The following is a 19571-nucleotide window of genomic DNA, read 5'->3' on the forward strand; positions in this document are numbered from 1 at the left end:
AACAGCCACATATAGGCTATTGCCGTACCCGGGAGAACCCACATTACAGTTTATGGGGTGTATATCTCCGGTGGCACATGCTGGGCACAATATATCAGACACTGACATGGCATACAGTGAAGGAAATAAGTATTTGATCCCTTGCTGATTTTGTAAGTTTACCCACTGTCAAAGTCATGAACAGTCTAGAATTTTTAGGCTAGGTTAATTTTACCAGTGAGAGATAGATTATATAAAAAAAAAAAAAGAAAATCACATAGTCAAAATTATATATATTTATTTGCATTGTGCACAGAGAAATAATTATTTGAACCCCTACCAACCATTAAGAGTTCAGCCTCCTCCAGACCAGTTACACGCTCCAAATCAACTTGGTGCCTGCATTAAAGACAGCTGTCTTAAATGGTCACCTGTATAAAAGACTCCTGTCCACAGACTCAATTAATCAGTCTGACTCTAACCTCTACAACATGGGCAAGACCAAAGAGCTTTCTAAGGATGTCAGGGACAAGATCATAGACCTGCACAAGGCTGGAATGGGCTACAAAACCATAAGTAAGACGCTGGGTGAGAAGGAGACAAATGTTGGTGCAATAGTAAGAAAATGGAAGACATACAAACTGACTGTCAATCGACATCTATCTGGGGCTCCATGCAAAATCTCACCTCGTGGGGTATCCTTGATCCTGAGGAAGGTGAGAGCTCAGCCGAAAACTACACGGGGGGAACTTGTTAATGATCTCAAGGCAGCTGGCACCACAGTCACCAAGAAAACCATTGGTAACACATTATGCCGTAATGGATTAAAATCCTGCAGTGCCTGCAAGGTCCCCCTGCTCAAGAAGGCACATGTACAGGCCCGTCTGAAGTTTGCAAATGAACATCTGGATAATTCTGAGAGTGATTGGGAGAAGGTACTGTGGTCAGATGAGACTAAAATTGAGCTCTTTGGCATTAACTCAACTCGCCGTGTTTGGAGGAAGAGAAATGCTGCCTATGACCCAAAGAAACCGTCCCCACTGTCAAGCATGGAGGTGGAAATATTATGTTTTGGGGGTGTTTCTCTGCTAAGGGCACAGGACTACTTCACCGCATCAATGGGAGAATGGATGTAGTCATGTACCATCAAATCCTGAGTGACAACCTCCTTCCCTCCACAAGGACATTAAAAACGGCTTGTGGCTGGGTCTTCCAGCTCGACAATGACCCAAAACATACAGCCAAGGCAACAAAGGAGTGGCTCAAAAAGAAGCACATTAAGGTCATGGAGTGGCCTAGCCAGTCTCCAGACTTTAATCCCATCGAAAACTTATGGAGGGAGCTGAAGATCCGAGTTGCCAAGCGACAGCCTCAAAATCTTAATGATTTACAGATGATCTGCAAAGAGGAGTGGGCCAAAATTCCATCTACATGTGTGCAAACCTCATCATAAACTACAAAAAAAGTCTGACTGCTGTGCTTGCCAACAAGGGTTTTGCCACCAAGTATTAAGTCTTGTTTGCCAAAGGGATCAAATACTTATTTCTCTGTGCACAATGCAAATAAATATATATAATTTTGACAATGTGATTTTCTGTATTTTTTTTAAATATAATCTATCTCTCACTGGTAAAATTAACCTAGCCTAAAAATTCTAGACTGTTCATGTCTTTGACAGTGGGCAAACTTACAAAATCAGCAAGGGATCAAATACTTATTTCCTTCACTGTATATAGAAAATTGCAAATCTCACTCTGCACCATCTGCTGCGCATTAACTTTTACACAGTACCTGTGGGGTGAAAATGCTCACTATACCTCTAGATGAATGTCTTAAGGGGTGTCGTTTTTAAAATGGCTTCACTTCTCGGTGGTTTCAACAGTACTGGTACCTCAGGGGCTTCTGCATACATGTCTTAGCACCAGAAAAGCTCCAGTAGGCCAAATGGTGGTCCTTTCCTTCTGAGCCCTGCCGTGTGCCCAGGCAGCTAATAACATCCACATGTAGGCTATTGCCATACCCGGGAGAACCCACATTACAGTTTATGGGGTGTATATCTCCGGTGGCACATGCTGGGCACAATATATCGGACACTGACATGGCATATATATATAGAAAATTGCAAATCTCACACTGCACCATCTGCTGCACATTATCTTTTACACAGTACCTGTGGGTTCAAAATGCTCACTACACCTCTAGATGAATGTCTTAAGGCGTGTAATTTTTAAAATGGGGTCACTTCTGTGGGTTTCCATGGCTTTGATACCTCTGAGGCTCTGCAAATGTGACGTGACACCCGAAAACCAATCCAGCAAAATCTGGACTCCAACTAACACATAGCGCTCCTTTCCTTCTGAGCCCTCCCATGGGCCCAAACGGCAGTTTATCACCACAAATGGAGTATTGCTGCACTCAGAACAAATTGGGCAACAAAATGGGGCAGTTTATTCCTTGTGAAAATAAGACATTTTCAGCCAAAACGACATCTTATTGGAAAGAATTACACTTCTTTAATTCACAGCCCAATTCAAATAAATTCGGTGAAAAAACTGTGGGGTCTAAATGGTCACAACACCCATAAATTAATTCCTTAAGGGGTGTAGTTTCCAAAATGGGTTCACTTCTGGTGGGTTTCCATGGCTTTGATAACTCTGAGGCTCTGCAAATGCAACATTGCACCGGAAAACTAATCCAGCAAAATCTGGACTCCAACGAACACATAGCGCTCCTTTCCTTCTGAGCTCTCCCATGGGCCCAAACGGCAGTTTATCACCACAAATGGGGAATTGCTGCACTCAGGACAAATTGGGCAACAAAATGGGGTATTTTATTCATTGTGAAAATACGAAATTGTGAGCCAAAACTACATCTTATTGCAAAGAATTACACTTTCTTTAATTCACAGTCCAATTCAAATAAATTCTGTGAAAAAACTGTGGAGTCTAAATGGTCATAACACCCATAAATTAATTCCTTGAGGGGTGTAGTTTCCAAAATGGGGTCACTTCTGGTGGGTTTCCATTGCTTTGATACCTCTGGGGCTCTGCAAATGTGACATGGCACCCGAAAACCAATCCAGCAAAATCTGGACTCCAACGAACACATAGTGCTCCTTTCCTTCTGAGCCCTCCCATGGGCCCAAACGGCAGTTTATCACCACAAATGGGGTATTGCTGCACTCAGGACAAATTTGGCAACAAAATGGGCCATTTTGTTCCCTGTGAAAATAAAAAAAATTTCATAAAAAAATGGCATCTATTGGAAAACATTTCATTTTTTTAATTTCACAGCCCAATTCAAATATGCGCTGTGAAAAAACTGTGGGGTCAAAATGGTAACAACAACCATAAATTAATTCCTTGAGGGGTGCAGTTTCCAAAATGGGGTCACTTTTGGGGGATTCCTACTTTTTTGGCACCTCAACACCTCTTCAAACCTGGCATGCTGCCTAAAATATATTCTAATAAATAAAGAGGCCCCAAAATGCTTCTTTGCTTCTGGGGCTTGTGTTTTAGTCCACGTGCACAAACTAGAGCCACATTTAGAACATTTCTAAAAACGGCAGAATCTGGACAATACGTATTTAGTAGTGTTTTCCTGGTAAAACCTTCTGTGTTACAGGAAAAAAAAATAGAATAAAATTGAAATTCAGCAAGAAAAATAAAATTAGCAAATTTCACCTCCACTTTTTTTAATTCCTGTGAAATACCTAAAGGGTTAAAAACTTTCTAAATGTTGTTTTGAATACTTTGAGGGGTCTAGTTTTGAAAATGGGATGTTTTATGGGGTTTCTAATACATAGGCCCCTCAAAGCCACTTTAGAACTAAACGGGTACCTTGAAAAAAGGGCTTTTGAAATTTTCTTAAAAATATGAAATGTTAAATACTTTTGTGTCAAAAAAGACAAAAGTATAATAGGTATGATATCTTTATTGGCTAACCATAAAAGTTCTATATGCAAGCTTTCAGAGCAAAGAGGCCCCTTCTTCAGGCAGTTTACAAATGAATGACTTAGAAAAAAGCACAACATTTAGATGTTACACAAAGACAATTAGTACATGAGGTGATACATCATTAAGATAAGCTGGGGCAATAAAACTGAGGTTATAGGGGTGATGACTTAGGAGTTAAGGCATCTGGAGTCAGTCTGATGGGGGACTTGACAGTGTGTCCATGTAGTGGCTCATAAATCCTGGTGTTAGATTGAGGCCTTGTGTCAATGACTGGAATTTTATCATCATCTTGAATTCCCAAATTTTTCTTTCTCTGTTGTTTTTAAAATGACCCTTCAGAATGAGTACCTTTAAAGGAACAGTGTCATCACAAATTTATTTTTCATATGTTAAAGATGTTAGTGCTTTATTAAAAACGTTTATATTTATTTGTGTGTTTGTGTTTTACTTTTTCTTATTTTTACACTTTTTCTTCCCTATGGGGGCTGCCATTTTTTGTTCCATTTCTGTATGTGTCGATTAACGACACATACAGACATGGAATACGGCAGCCACAGTCCCATAGGGACTGCGAACGGCTCCCGTCCCATCCACTTCTGTGTACGCCGTCTGTGTGGGAACTGCGCATGCGCCGCTCCCACACAGTCCAATTTGAAATTGGCGCCGTCCGGCGCCATTTTCCTCTGGACCGGAAGTCGCGGCCGGACAGTAAGATTACTACTTCCGGTCGCGGCTTCCGGACTTGTGCACTTGGACCAGCGGCAGCAGATGGAGCGGACGGGCCGGAGGGAGCCGCGGCGGCAGGAGCAGGTAAGAGATTTCAATGTATGTTCGTGTTTGTGTACGTTTACTACTGTATGTTAACCTTCTACACTGTGTGTTAGCTCAAAAAATGGTGACACACAGTGTAGGAGGTTAGACCGTTCAAACCCCTCGTTTATCCCGGCACTAGCCAGGATAAAGGAGGGGGGGGGATGCTGAGAGCTCACTAGAGCGAGGGCTTTTTACCCAATTTTGCAATGCTGCAATTTTCGGAATAGCTCCATCTAGTGACCAGCAATGGGAAATATTATAAATTAGAATCTAATTTATAATATTTCCTGACTCGTGAAAAAAATAAAAAAAAATTGAACAATGTTTAATCACCTACACACTAAATGTTTAATTAAAAAAAAACAAACATGTTTTTCTGGCAACACATTCCCTTTAAATCTGATAAAAACAAGGACATTTAAGCAAAAACACCGAAAAAGGCCATACTTACAAATGGACACAGCCAGGTCAGAAACGCTGATGAAGGCGAGTGAGCAGGTGCTTTAAATAATAATAGCCACTCCCACTAGTCTTGAGGGGAGTGGTATGTGGTGCATGGGATGTGTAGTAAGAAATAATAAATGAATAGTGTATGTGCAAGTGTAATAATGTAAGTGAAATATAGGGGGCAGTAATGAGTAAAGTGCCTAAAAAATAAATTAATAATGGGATGCAAGTGTGTGAAACATGGAGGGATAGTGTGTAAGTCATGAGGCGCAACGTGTCTAGCCAGGTAGAAGCCTATTTGTGACGCCTTGATAATTCATAGAGCGGGCTACCCTGCTTGCTAGGCCAAACAACAACAACACACCATGCTCTCCCAGCATCAAAGACCTGGCTGTGTCCAAAAGAAGCGAATATAAGTAATAATGAAAAATACCTGGGGCATTAGTGATCATTTTGGCCAAAAGGACGCAAGCTCGCAATCCACGACAAGGATCCCCAGACTTGCGAGTCCCTAACTGGAGCGAAAAGCTCCTGATGTACAGACAAAACAGATAAAAACAAGGACATTTAAGCAAAAACACCGAAAAAGGCCATACTTACAAATGGACACAGCCAGGTCAGAAACGCTGATGAAGGCGAGTGAGCAGGTGCTTTAAATAATAATAGCCACTCCCACGGTGTTTTTCCCTTTAAATCTGCCAAACTGTGGTCTGGTCCAGAGAAGTGTTTTCCCACGGGTGTATCCACCTCCTGTTTTATTGTATGTCTGTGAAGATTCATCCTGGTTTGTAGTTTTTGTATTGTTTCTCCAATGTAGATTCCTTTATTGATGCACCTTGTACACAGGATCATGTACACTACATTGGAGGATGTACAGGAGAACGTGCCAGTGATTTTATAGTCCTGCTGCGTGTTTGGTATCTGGATGGTGTTTGATGACCAGATGTTGGTACAGGTCTTGCATTTTCTACTGTTGCAAGGAAAAGTGCCAGTCTCTGATGGTGCTGAGAGGGCACTTCTGACCAGGAGATTCCTTAGGTTTGGTGGCTGTTTGTAGGCAAGGAGTGGTAAATCTGGGAATATTTCCTTCAGTTTATTGTCTTTGTTAAATATAGGTTGGAGATCAGCAGCAATTTTCCTCAAGATGTTCATTTGGGGGTTGTATATGACCACTAGGGGAACCCTGCTGTTGTCTTCCTTCTTTTTGTACTCCAGAAGATTGCTCCTTGGAATTCTTGTTGCTCTGTAGATCTGATCATCTATAATCCTTGGATGGTATCCCTGTTGTAAGAATGTATTCCTCAGTGATAGCATGTGTTGTTTTGTGTCTTCACAGTCTGAACAGATCCGTATGTATCGCAGAGCCTGGCTGTAGATGATGGATTTCTTTATGTGTCACGGATGGAAGCTGTTCCATCTCAGATATGCTGGACGGCCTGTAGGTTTATGGTAGATTGTTGTTTGTATGGTATTGTCTTTCATGTATATGGTCATGTCCAGAAAATGTATTTGAGATGTAGAGTAGTTGAGAGTGAGTTTGATGGTAGGATGGAGCTTGTTGAAGTTTTTATGGAAAGAAAGCAGTTCATGTTCAGAGCCTGTCCAGATTATCAGCAGGTCATCAATGTACCGGAAATATGCTAGAGGTTTAGTTGCGCAGGTTGATAAAAACTCTTCCTCTAGTTTGGCCATGAACAGGTTAGCATATTGTGGTGACATTTTGCTACCCATAGCGCTTCCCATACATTGCAGATATATGTCTTTGTGAAATAAAAAATAATTGTGATGGAGTACGAACCTCATGAGTTGTAGGGCTGGCTCTGTCGCTAGATTGTTCTTTTGAAGAAAGTGTTGGCATGCGGCTATGCCATCCTCATGGGGGATGTTAGAATATAAAGATTCCACATCCATAGTTGCCAATATTGTTCCCTCTGGTAGTGGACCTAGGGCTGAGAGTTTGCAGAGGACGTCTGTGGTGTCCTGTGACATAACTGGGTGTGCACCTCACCAAGGGCTTTAGAAGATTTTCCACCCAGCCAGAAATATTCTCAGTTAAAGTCCCAACACCTGAAATGATTGGTCTCCCTGGATAGCCTTCTTTATGTATTTTAGGTAACATGTAGAATGTTCCCATTCTGGGATTGTCCGGTATAAGGTCCATTAAACTGTCTGATACAGCGTTGAAATTATTGATGATACGGACAAGTTCTACTGTGTATTGTTTGGTGGGGTCTTCATTAAGCAGGGTGTAGTATTTTCTGTCTGAGAGTTGTCTGTGTGCCTCCTGGATATAATCGCATGTATTCAGAATCACTACAGCGCCTCCTTTATCAGCTGGTTTGATGATGATGTCTCTGTTGGATTTTAGTGATTTCAATTCAGAAAAATGCTCTTTTTTCTAAATTTTCTCTACATTTTGCAATTTTTCACAAATAAATACAGAATATATCGACCAAATTTTACCACTAACATAAAGCCCAATGTCTCACGAGAAAATAATCTCAGAATCGCTTGGATAGGTTTAAGCATTCTGACGTTATTACCACATAAAGTGAAATATGTCAGATTTGAAAAATGGGCTCAAACTAGGCTGCGTCCTTAAGGGGTTAAGGCCTAAACATGTTGACTCAAACCATCCAAGAGACGTTATATGCTGGATCCACTTTTGCAAAAATAAAGAATCCATTATAAAGAATGCTAAAGAATCTGGGGATACAAATTATCAAGGTTCTCCCATCACCATCCTTCCAGACCTAACGAGATGTTCCTTCAACTCAGGAAAGCCTTGAAAACACTTCTGGCTATCCTATGGGATAGAGATATCACATACCCCTGGAAAAACTGTTTTCAGCTTATTGCCAAGAAAGATAGAAAGTCAGCAATTTTCGAAACTCTGGGGGATCTACCCAAGTTTCTTGGGATTTTAAAACTGCCTATTGTGGCTCTCCTGGATTGACCGACTCAAAGTGCCCTCCCTGTCCCTCCACCCAGATATTCCGGTGGACAAAGGTATAGCTAGGGGTATAGCACAGGGGGGGCAAAAACACATCTGTGGGCCCCAACCCAGTGGGCTTCCCCAACGCATGTTTACAACTGCAGAGGCGCTTCTGGTGGGGTCAAGCTTACGTAAACAACAAAGTTTTCTGTGCTACTCAGTTTCTGTAAACTTCCATAGAATTGAATGGGTGTTATGGAAACAGTGTAGAATAGCGAGCTACATTGTTTACATAACTGTTACACTTACACTTACAATCACAGTATAGTGCCTCCACACACAGTATTATATCATAATAGTGCCCCCACACTGTATGTCCCTATAGTGCTTCCCCACAGAGTATAATGCCCCTATAGTTGCCAACCACACAGTATAATGACCGTTAGTGGCCCACACAGAATAATGCACCCATAATGGCACCCACACAGAATAACACCCCCATAGCTGCCCCACACAGTATAATGCCGCTATAGTGGCCCCCACTCCCATCTGTGCAGTATGTGGCTCAGCACAGACAAGCGCAATGATGTCACTGCATCGTGCCTGTCTGCACTGAGCCGCTCATGGCCAGCGGTACACAGTGAATGCTGGAGCAGGGAGCTGACGGCTCCATGCTCCAGAATTGGTTTCAACTATATCTGCATGCTGTGATGCCGCAAGAGTTTCACATTAAATGTAGATTTATTTTTTATTATATGCAGTTGAATCACGCTTTTAGTGTGCAGTTGGGATTGGAGTAATTTAGGAGAGAGTTTTCCCCCTTTTTTAATTATGTTACTTTGGCAGAAATTAGAAAGGGATTTCAATCAAGAACATATGGCATGTTAAATACGATTAGAGCTGATGAGTATCTGGAGCCCAGTTATAATAAGTGATAGAAGGATTTGGGTGATTTGGAGGAAGAGCAATGGGTGAGAGCCTTACGTTTGGCCCCTTTGGTATTAAGAAATCCGACACACAGGAATTTGCAATTGTATACAATACATATGTTGTACTATACCCCAAAGATTATGAGTACATTTTCCAAGGGGGAACCGTATAAATATCCGAGGTGACTTAGAATTAGTGTGGATATTATACATATGTTCTGGTGATGTCAAAGATTAACCAAGCCTCAATGACCAGGCCTAAATTTTACGTTTTGGCATCCATTCTTTTAAACTGTCATAACTTCTGAACTACTTTGGATAACTTAACCATTTTTTTAGGGGTTTTTTTTTTTTTGCAAAAAAATTGCATTTTCAAAAAATATATATTTTTACTACATATGCAACACATATTTTATATTGCAACAAAACAATTTATTAAAGAAGTGCCAGTTTTAATGTAGTTTATTAAATTACACTAAATAGTTAATGTATGACTTAATTAACTAACAATTTATGATCACACTCACTAACCAACTATTTCTGCCTGCCTATTCTAACACTAAGGGGCACAGGGAATACAAAGTATATACTTTCTATATACTTTGTAAATGTATATATATTTATATGTGTGTGTGTATGTCTATTTATATGTGTGTGTGTGTGTGTGTGTGTGTGCGCGCGCATATATATATATATATATATATATATATATATATATATGTGTGTGTGTGTATATATATAAAAATTATATATATATATATATATATATATTATATATATTATATATATATAAATATATATATATATATACACACACACACACACTTGTATGTAATGCTTTTATTTACTTGCATTCTGTCTTCTCTCGATGAGTCTCGTTCTCTCTGAAACACTGTGACAGAGTGAAGGAGGCTGAGAGGAGAAGACAAGTGGGAAAAGTTTGTTTGTAAACAAACTTTTCAGAGATCACCATGATTGGTTAATCATGGTGATCACATGCTCTGTAGCCAAACAATCGGTTCGGCTGTCGGGGAAGAGGTTACTGGGAAGCCGGGGACACTGACACCGCCGGCGTGAGAGTGATCTCCCCAGCGCTATGCCAGCAGATGCAGAGGTCTGTAGATTCACGCCCTGGCTGCACGGGGTATATGCAGATAGGACGTGAATCTACAGATTGACTGCATGAAAGGGATAATAAGATACTGAGAACAAGTGGGTCACGTTTTTGGAGCAGTTTTTGGGATCCTTAAATATTGAAAACAGTATGTTGGGTACCGATTCTGGACTGGGGGCGATTTACAACTGAAATTAGTTTGCTTGAAAGCTTTTTTTCTGGCTCGTAGAGTAATTGCCTCATATTGGACATCATCTAATACCCCATTAGTGGATGCATGGAAGAAATTAATCAATATGGCAGTGGTGTGTAAAGTAATAAAACGAGAACTGAAGGTGATCAGTGGCCCTCTTGGAGAGTTTATTTTGGTTTGTGAACATGAATTAAGTAGTAGTGTGTTGGTTTTTTTTTTGGTTTTTTTGTGTGATTTTCTTCTCTTTTTTCCTCCTCCAGGGGGTGTGGGTGGGGGTGGTAGGGGAGTTAATATAATTAATGTCATACATATGTGTAATATGCATATAAGAATGTACTTTATGCTATTGATGCAATGTTGGAGTTATACAATATGTGCTGATATGTATACTATGTAAGTTTATTCTTATATATATGACCAAAAACAATAAAGAAATATTGTAATATTAAAAAAAAATGTATCTGCATCCTGAACACGAAGATACAGTTGAAATCTGAACATGCCGTCGCTGGGGAGACAGCCCTGGGCCCCACCATCACAGTAGGCCTAGGGTCACCTCCCCCTGCCTCACTGCTAGCTGCGCCTCTGCCGGCGGATCCTAAAGAGGCGTTTTGTTTAAATTTTAAAACAGGGTTGGAATCTCTGGAGGTTGACATTGACAGCTGGAGTAGCCTTTCCCTCTCTTGATTTGGTAGGATAAACGTTCTAAAAATGGATACCCTACTGTAGCTTCTGTTACAAAATGCATTCTTGCTCTCCTCATTCCTCCGGCAACGTTGTTTTTGTCCCTAGTGGGATTAAGTATTCACGTCAAAGTCAGCTCTGTTTTATTACCTGTTTTGCCTCAGCTATACTGAGGTGCATTACACAACCACATCCTGCAGCAGCTGAAGTCATTAACCCCTACTGTGCTGAACTCTTGTGCTTTGCAACTTCTTGCTGTTCCATTGGATTCTGCAGATGGATCCTGCTATTTAAACCCTGTCTGTCCCATCAGCCTTGGCTTGAGGATTGTGTATTGTTCCTGACTGTAGCCTTGGCCAATCTGGTGTATTCTGCCTATTGTTCCTAATCCTGTTCCTGGTACCAATGCTCCTGGTATTGATCCCTGGTTACTTTGTTTGATCTCCTGCTCTGCTGTACTAGTCCTGCTTCAGGTCTCCTGTACCTGCCTGTGCCAACACCTGTATCATGTGATGTGATACCACCTGCTCCTGGATGCTGCTCCTGATATCTCCTGGTTCTGACTGGCTACTCCTGGACTCTCCTAATTCCAAGTCTAGTGCCTATGCCTGGTCGCAGCTCTGGGTGTCTCCTGGTACCGCACAAAGTCTGCCTGTTCCTAGTTCAGTCTGGGCTCAGCCATATCTCTGCCAATCCGATGTTTGCCACGTCATGGCCTGTTAGCCCTTCTGTCTGTTTATCTACTGTCCGGTAAACCCATTACCTGTTTTTGCATTCCTGTCCTTGTGTTGTTCTCACTGCTGCTTCTGTCACGATGCGGGGTGTGGACACACTGGGCCGTATCGCGTAGCGGGATGGAGGCTGGACAAACAGGTAAAGTACAGAGTTCAATAGTTCAGCGAGGATACCTGAGGCAACGTAGACAGTAGCGAAGCTGGCATGTCCAGGACCAGGCGGCGGGAAGATGTCAGGTGAAGCGTAGCAAATCAAGCGTAGACTGTAGCACAGCACGGCAACAGCACAGCACGGCACTAGAACTGAGTAACACGGAAACAGGATACGGGATACAGGAACAAGGTACACTGGGAAACTGGAAGACACTGGGAGACCGTTAGCAGGACAAACTATGGGTAACAAACAATGCTCTGGCAAAGAGCAAGAGGGCAGAGCCCTTTTTATAGCCCAGGGAATCCTGGGCTAGATTGCAGACTTTCTCCAAAATGCGCGCACTGGCCCTTTAAGACCGTGCACGCGCGGGCGCGCGTGCCCACCGGAGATAGTCTCGATGTCCGGAAGTGAGTGCCGGCACCTCACAGGAGGACGACGCTGCACACAGGTAAGATGTCCATAGCCACAGTCGTCGAGGTTTAAGTCAGAACGACGGGCCATGGCCATAGACGTTACAGTATCCCCCCACTTACGCCCCCTCTTCTTGGGACCAGAGCGGGAGAGAAACTTCCTCACGAGGACAGGAGCATCGATGTTCTCTTCTGGCTCCCAAGACCTCTCTTCTGGGCCGAACCCCCTCCAATCCACTAAATAAAATGTCCTTCCTCCCACCTTCTTGGTAGCCAGAATTTCCTTTACTTCGAAAGTCCCAGATGAGCCGCCAGGGACCACTGCAGAACTAAGAGTCCTGGAGTAGCGGTTCAGGATCACGGGTTTCAGCAGGGAGACGTGGAAGGAGTTAGGAATCCTGTTAGCAGGGGGTAGCCGCAGCTTGTAGGATACCGGGTTGATCTGTAGCAAGATTTCAAAGGGTCCGAGGAACCTAGGGGCAATTTTGCACGATGGCACCTTCAGCCGGATATTCCTAGAAGACAACCAGACATTAGGCCCTGGAAGGAACTGCGTAGGCGCCCATCTTCTTGTATCTGCCTTTCTCTTCATGCGGTCCACCGCCAACAGGATAGAAGATCGGGTCTGTTGCCAAATCTGTAGAAAGTCCCTGAAGGTCGAGTCGGCTGCAGGAACCTGGGACATAGTAGAAACAGGAAGAGGTATACGAGGATGCTGACCGTAGACGATGAAGAATGGACTGGAAGTGGTCGACTCACTGGTGTGGTTGTTATAAGAGAACTCTGCCCATGGGAGCAACTGCACCCAATCATCATGGCGCCTGGAAACAAAGTGACGAAGATAGTTCTCCATAATCTGGTTAACTCTCTCGACTTTCCCATTGGATTGGGGATGATAGGCCGATGAGAAGTCCAATTTTACACCGAGGAGGCCGCAGAGTGCTCTCCAAAACTTTGAGGTGAACTGAACCCCTCGGTCCGAGACAATATGCAGGGGCAAGCCGTGCAGATGGAAGATGTGTTGTGAGAAGAGGTCAGCCAATCGCGTAGCAGATGGCAGGCTGGTCAAGGGGATGAAATGAGCCATCTTGGAAAATCGATCCACCACCACCCAGATCACACTGCAACTCGCAGAAGAAGGAAGATCCGTGACAAAGTCCATAGTGACATGTTGCCAGGGGGCAATGGGCACAGGCAGTGGTTGGAGCAGGCCAGCAGGTTTGGAGTGAGCAACTTTATTTGCTGCGCATACCGTGCATGAGGAGACAAAGTCCATAACGTCTTTGGGTAGCGTGGGCCACCAGAACTGACGGGTGATTAGATCTTGGGTCTTACGAGCACCAGCGTGACCTGCCAACTTAGAACTGTGACCCCAGCGAAGAATTCTTCCCCTATCTGCCAGACGCACAAAAGTCCTTCCCGGAGGAATGTCTCTAACTTGCAGGGGATTCACAGAGAAGATGCAGGACGGGTCAATAATATTCTGTGGCGATTCCATAGCGTCATCAGTTTCAAAATATCTACACAAGGCGTCAGCCCTCACATTCTTGTCGTTAGTGGAGTTCGAACTGGAACTGAACAAAGAACAACGACCACCTGGCTTGACGAGCATTCAACCACTGGGGCGTCTGTAGGTAGGTCAAATTCTTGTGATCCGTGAAGATCAGGATAGAATGAATCGCGCCCTCCTGCAGAGCCAGTTTGATGGCCAATCGAGTAGTTGCGCTCTGCGGAAGAAAACAGCTTGGAATAGTAGCCACATACCACAGCCTTGCCTTTCGATCCTCTCTGGAACAACAGAGCACCAGCACAAACCAAGGAAGTGTCCACCTCTAACGAAAACTGTAGAGATACATCAGGATGGTACAGAATGAAGGCAGACGTGAAGGCTTTTTTTAAGGATTCAAATGCGGCTTCAGCCTCCTGAGTCCACATTTTGGCATTCATACCCTTCTTAGTGAGGGTGGAGATAGGAGCAGTCAAAGATGAGAAGTTGGGGGATGAACAGCAGGTAGAAGTTGGTGAATCCTAGAAAGCGTTGTATGGCCCTTAAGCCTCGGGGTGTGGCCACTACAGGACAGCCTTTACCTTCTGGGGCAGAATAGACGAGGAGACAGCACTTCCAACATATGTCAGCTTTTTAATCACCCGTGCAACGTTTCAGTCCAGCAGGACCTTTCTCAAGCATGCACCCACTTGTGGTCCAGTGCTGTGTTAATTTTCTGCTTTGGATTTACCTTCTGGGGGTCCATCTTGAGGCCCTGATCGGAGATAATATATCCCAGGAAGGATAGAGACTTCTTTTCAAACACACACTCCTCCAGCTTGGCATAAAGGCGATTCTCTCTTAGACGTAGCAACACCTGGCGGACATGACTGTGATGAGTTACTGGATCTGGGGTAAAAATCAAAATGTCATCGAGATACACCACAACACAAACATAAAGGAGATCACGAAAAATGTCATTGACAAATTCTTGAAATACTGCGGGGGCGTTACACAGGCCAAACGGCATAACTAAGTATTCGTAGTGCCCATCATGAGTATTAAAGGCAGTCTTCCACTCGTCACCTCGACGAATCCGGATCAGATTGTAGGCCCCCCACAGGTCCAGAATAGAAAATTTTTTCACCCCCGTATGTGATCAAACAGTTCAGAAATCAAAGGCAGAGGGTACCTGTTCTTCACCGTGATCTGGTTTTGGCCTCGGCAGTCAATGCAAGGTCGTAGCCATCCATCTTTTTTCTTAACAAAGAAGAACCCCGCTCCGACTAGGGATGTGGATTTACGAATGAAACCCCTCTCCAGGTTCTCCTTAATGTAGGCCGACATGGACTGGGTCTCTGACAAGAAGAGAGGGTACACTATACCACGAGGAGGAGACGATTCAGGAACCAGGTCAATCAGACAATCATATGCCCGGTGTGGCGTCAAGGTCTCAGCCTCATTTTTGTTGAAGACATCGGAGAACATGGAGAAACAAGAAGGCAACTCTGTCAATGGCTGATGAGGAGCAGGCTGTGGCGACTGGATATGGCCCAGAAAGCGGTCAAGATACTTTGGACCCAACTGGAGAAAATCTCCAGAGTTCCAATCCAGGACGGGGGCGTGCAGACGGAGCCAAGGCAAACCCAGCAGCATGGGGTTGACGGCCTTGAACAGGACGAACAGGGAGGTGAGTTCAGCATGAAGGGCTCCCACTTGGAGTCTCAAGGGCTTGGTTACGGACACAACTGGGTCAGGCAATGGCAGTCCATCCACTGAGGCAACTATCAAAGGCCTTTCAAGCAGGATAGTGTCACGAAGCGGGTTAGTGGACCCACTAGGCTGTACCGCCGTAGCGGGGAGGCAGCTGGCCAAACAACAGGAAACCCCAGAAATAAAATGTCCCGCACAAGGGTACCTGGATAGTCCAGATGGTGGCCGCAGCTCTGGCACAGATGGAGATGGGTGGAGCAGATAACACCAAACGTGGCGGATGACACAGGTGTCGCAGGTTGCGCCAGAAGTGGCGGATTCCTCCGGACGTGGCAGATGACACAGGACGTGGCGGATTCCTGCAGACGTGGCAGATGACACAGGACGTGGCGGATTCCTCCGGACGTGGCACGACTAGATACTAAAGGCACAGCACAGGAAACAGGAACAGGGAACAAGGCACGGGTAACAACTGGAACGGGAAACACTAAGGGACCATTTGCAAGACAGACTGGGGAAACTAACAATGCTCAGGCAATGATTAGAAGGCCTGGGGCCTTCTTATAGACCAGGAAATCGTGGCAGTTGACGATGATGACGACTTCCTATTTGCGTGCGCTGGCCCTTTAAGGCCGGGCACGAGCGTGCGCGCACACCCTACGGGACACAGCAGAACGGAGCAGAAGTGAGCGCTGGCGTCTCCTAGGAAGCAGATGGGGACCAGCGCTCACGGATCCATGGCTGCGTGCGTCGGGAGGTGAGTAAACCCGACGGCCCGCGGCCATGGACGCTACAGATAGTAGGCAACTGAAGAAGATCCACAAGGTCTTGCCAGATGAAGTTGGCTGCAGAGCCGCAGTCCAGATAGGCAGAGACCGGATGGGACCTCTCACCAGCAATGATGGTTATGGGAATTAATAGTTTGGAAGAGAGTTCTCGATTCAATGTGTTGACGCCCAGGGTTGTCTCTCCAACCAAACCTAGGCGCTGGGGTTTTTTGGCTTCTGAGGACACAGACGCACAACATGGCCAGCGAGGCCGCAATATAAACAAAGTCCAGAGGTGCGCCTGCGCTGTTTCTCCTGGACCGATAATTTTAGTCGGTCTACTTGCATCGGGACCTCGGGCAAAGCAATAGAAGCAGGCAAGAGGTTTTGCTGAAAGTTGGGCGCCAATCTAGGGCGCCGACGCTCCTGACGAACCTCGTGAGATCTCTCCCTCAGCCTTATGTCTACCCGAGTGGCAAGCAGAATCAAGTTGGCCAAGGCAGGAGGCAGGTCTCGAGCGGCCAGTTCGTCCTTGATCTCGGACGACATACCATGCCAAAAGGATGCCACCAAGGCCTCATTGTTCCAGGATAGCTCTCCTGCCAGAGTCCGGAACTGGATCGTATATTCGCCCAAGGAGGTGTCCTCTTGGCGAAGGTTGAAGATAGCAGTGGCTGCCGATAAGACTCGCCCTGGCTCCTCGAAAACAGTTTGGAATATTCGCACGAACCTCTGGAAATCTTGGGTCTCAGGTCCCTGACATTCCCAGATAGGACTAGCCCATGCCAGGGCCTTACCAGTCAGGAGGGATATGATGAATGCGATCTTGGCTCCGTCCGACGGAAATGCTCGGGAGTGCAGGGTAAAATGAATGTGGCATTGGTTCAGAAACCCCCGACATGCACTGGCGTCTCCATCGAACCGAGAGGGCAATGGCAGCGAGAACCGAGGATCCGGGCAGGAACTGCCAGGAGGAGTAACAGGAGGATCAGCTTGAGGGGCTTGCATAGAAGCAGGAAGAGAAGCAACTAGCGTCCCTAGCTGCTTCAACATAGAGTCCACTGCCACAAGGAGCTGATCCTGCCTAGCTCGGAGATACAGCATGTCCGCCTGCATAGCTTGGGAGGGTGTCAAGCCTTTGAATTGGCTAGAGCGTACTGTCACGATGCGGGGTGTGTACCCACTGGGACATTCCGCGTAGTGGGATGGCAGCTGGCCAAACAGGTAAAGTACAGAGTTCAATAGTTCAGCGAGGATACCTGAGGCAACGTGGACAGTAGCGAAGCAGGCACGTCCTGGACCAGGCGGCGGGAAGAAGTCAGGTGAGGCGTAGCAAATCAAGCGTAGACTGTAGCACAGCATGGCAACAGCACAGCACGGCACTAGAACTGGGTAACACGGAAATAGGATACGGGATACAGGAACAAGGTACACTGGGAAACTGGAAGACACTGGGAGACCATTAGCAGGACAAACTATGGGTAACAAACAATGCTCTGGCAGAGAGCAAGAGGGCAGAGCCCTTTTTAAAGCCCAGGGCATCCTGGGCTAGATTGCAGACTTCCTTCAAAATGTCCGTGCACGCGCGGGCGCCCTGCCGGAGATAGTCTCGAGGTCCGGAAGTGAGTGTCGGCGCCTCACAGGAGGACAATGCTGCACACAGGTAAGATATCCATGGCCACAGCCATCAAGGTTTAAGTCAGAACGACGGGCCGTGGCCAAAGACGTTACAGCTTCTACACCGCGTTCCAAATTATTATGCAAATGTTATTTTTCGCTGATTTTCCTAAATAGTCGATGCAAATGACAGTCAGTATAATCTTCAAGCCATCAACCGTTGGAGTATAATGTGGATTTTATTGAACAAATATCCTAATGATAACAGATTTTTTTTTAGAAGTAAAAAACTCAAAATGCACTGTTTCAAATTATTATGCACAACAGAGATCAAAACAGTTTAAAGGTTGTAAAGAGAACTAAAATGGTAATTTGTTGAATTTGCAGCATCAGGAGGTCATATTTACAGAAATCAAAAGCTCTTTCAATCAAAAAAAAACTTAGCAGGCCATGTTACATGTTAACATAGGACCCTTTCTTTGATATTACCGTCACAATTCTTGCATCCATTGAATTTGTGAGTATTTGGACAGTTTCTGCTTGAATATCTTTGCAGGATGTCAGAATAGCCTCCCAGAGCTTCTGTTTTGATGTGAACTGCCTCCCACCCTCATAGATATTTTGCTTGAGGATGATGCTCCAATGGTTCTCAATAGGGTTGAGGTCAGGGGAACATGGGGGCCACACCATGAGTTTCTCTCTTTTTATGCCCATATAAGCCAATGACACAGAGGTATTCTTTGCAGCATGAGATGGTGCATTGTCATGCATGAAGATAATTTTGCTACAGAAGGCACGGTTCTTCTTTTTGTACCACGGAAGAAAGTGGTCTGTCATAAACTCTACGTACTTTGCAGAGGTCATTTTCACACCGTCAGGGACCCTAAAGGGGCCTACCAGCTCTCTCCCCATGATTCCAGCCCAAAACATGACTCCACCACCTCCTTGCTGACGTCGCAGCCTTGTTGGGACATGGTGGCCATTCACCAACCGTCCACTACTCCATCCATCTGGACCATCCAGGGTTGCACGGCACTCATCAGTAAACAACACGGTTTGAAAATTAGTCTTCATGTATTTCTGAGCCCACTGCAACCGTTTCTGCTTGTGAGCATTGTTTAGGGGTGGCCGAATAATAGCTTTATGCACACTTGCAAACCTCTGGAGCATCCTACACCTTGAGGTTCGTGGGACTCCAGAGGCACCAGCGGCTTCAAATACCTGTTTGCTGCTTTGCAATGGCATTTTAGCAGCTGCTCTCCTATTCCTATTAATTTGTCTGGCAGAAAGCTTCCTCATTATGCTTTTATCTGAACGAACCCGTCTGTGCTCTGAATCAGCCACAAATCTTTTCACAGTACGATGATTACGCTTAAGTTTTCTTGAAATATCCAATGTTTTCATAACTTGTCCAAGGTATTGCACTATTTCATGCTTTTCGGCAGCAGAGAGATCCTTTTTCTTTCCCATATTGCCTGAAACCTGTGGCCTGCTTAATAATGTGGAACCTCCATCTTCAGTAGTTTTCCTTTGATTGGGCACACCTGGCAAACTAATTATCACAGGTGTCTGAGATTGATTACAATGATCCAAAAAGCCCTAAGACACAATACCATCCATGAGTTCAATTGAAAAACTAA

Source organism: Rhinoderma darwinii, chromosome 4 (assembly GCF_050947455.1).
Source record: "Rhinoderma darwinii isolate aRhiDar2 chromosome 4, aRhiDar2.hap1, whole genome shotgun sequence".
Classification (NCBI taxonomy): Eukaryota; Metazoa; Chordata; class Amphibia; order Anura; family Rhinodermatidae; genus Rhinoderma; species Rhinoderma darwinii.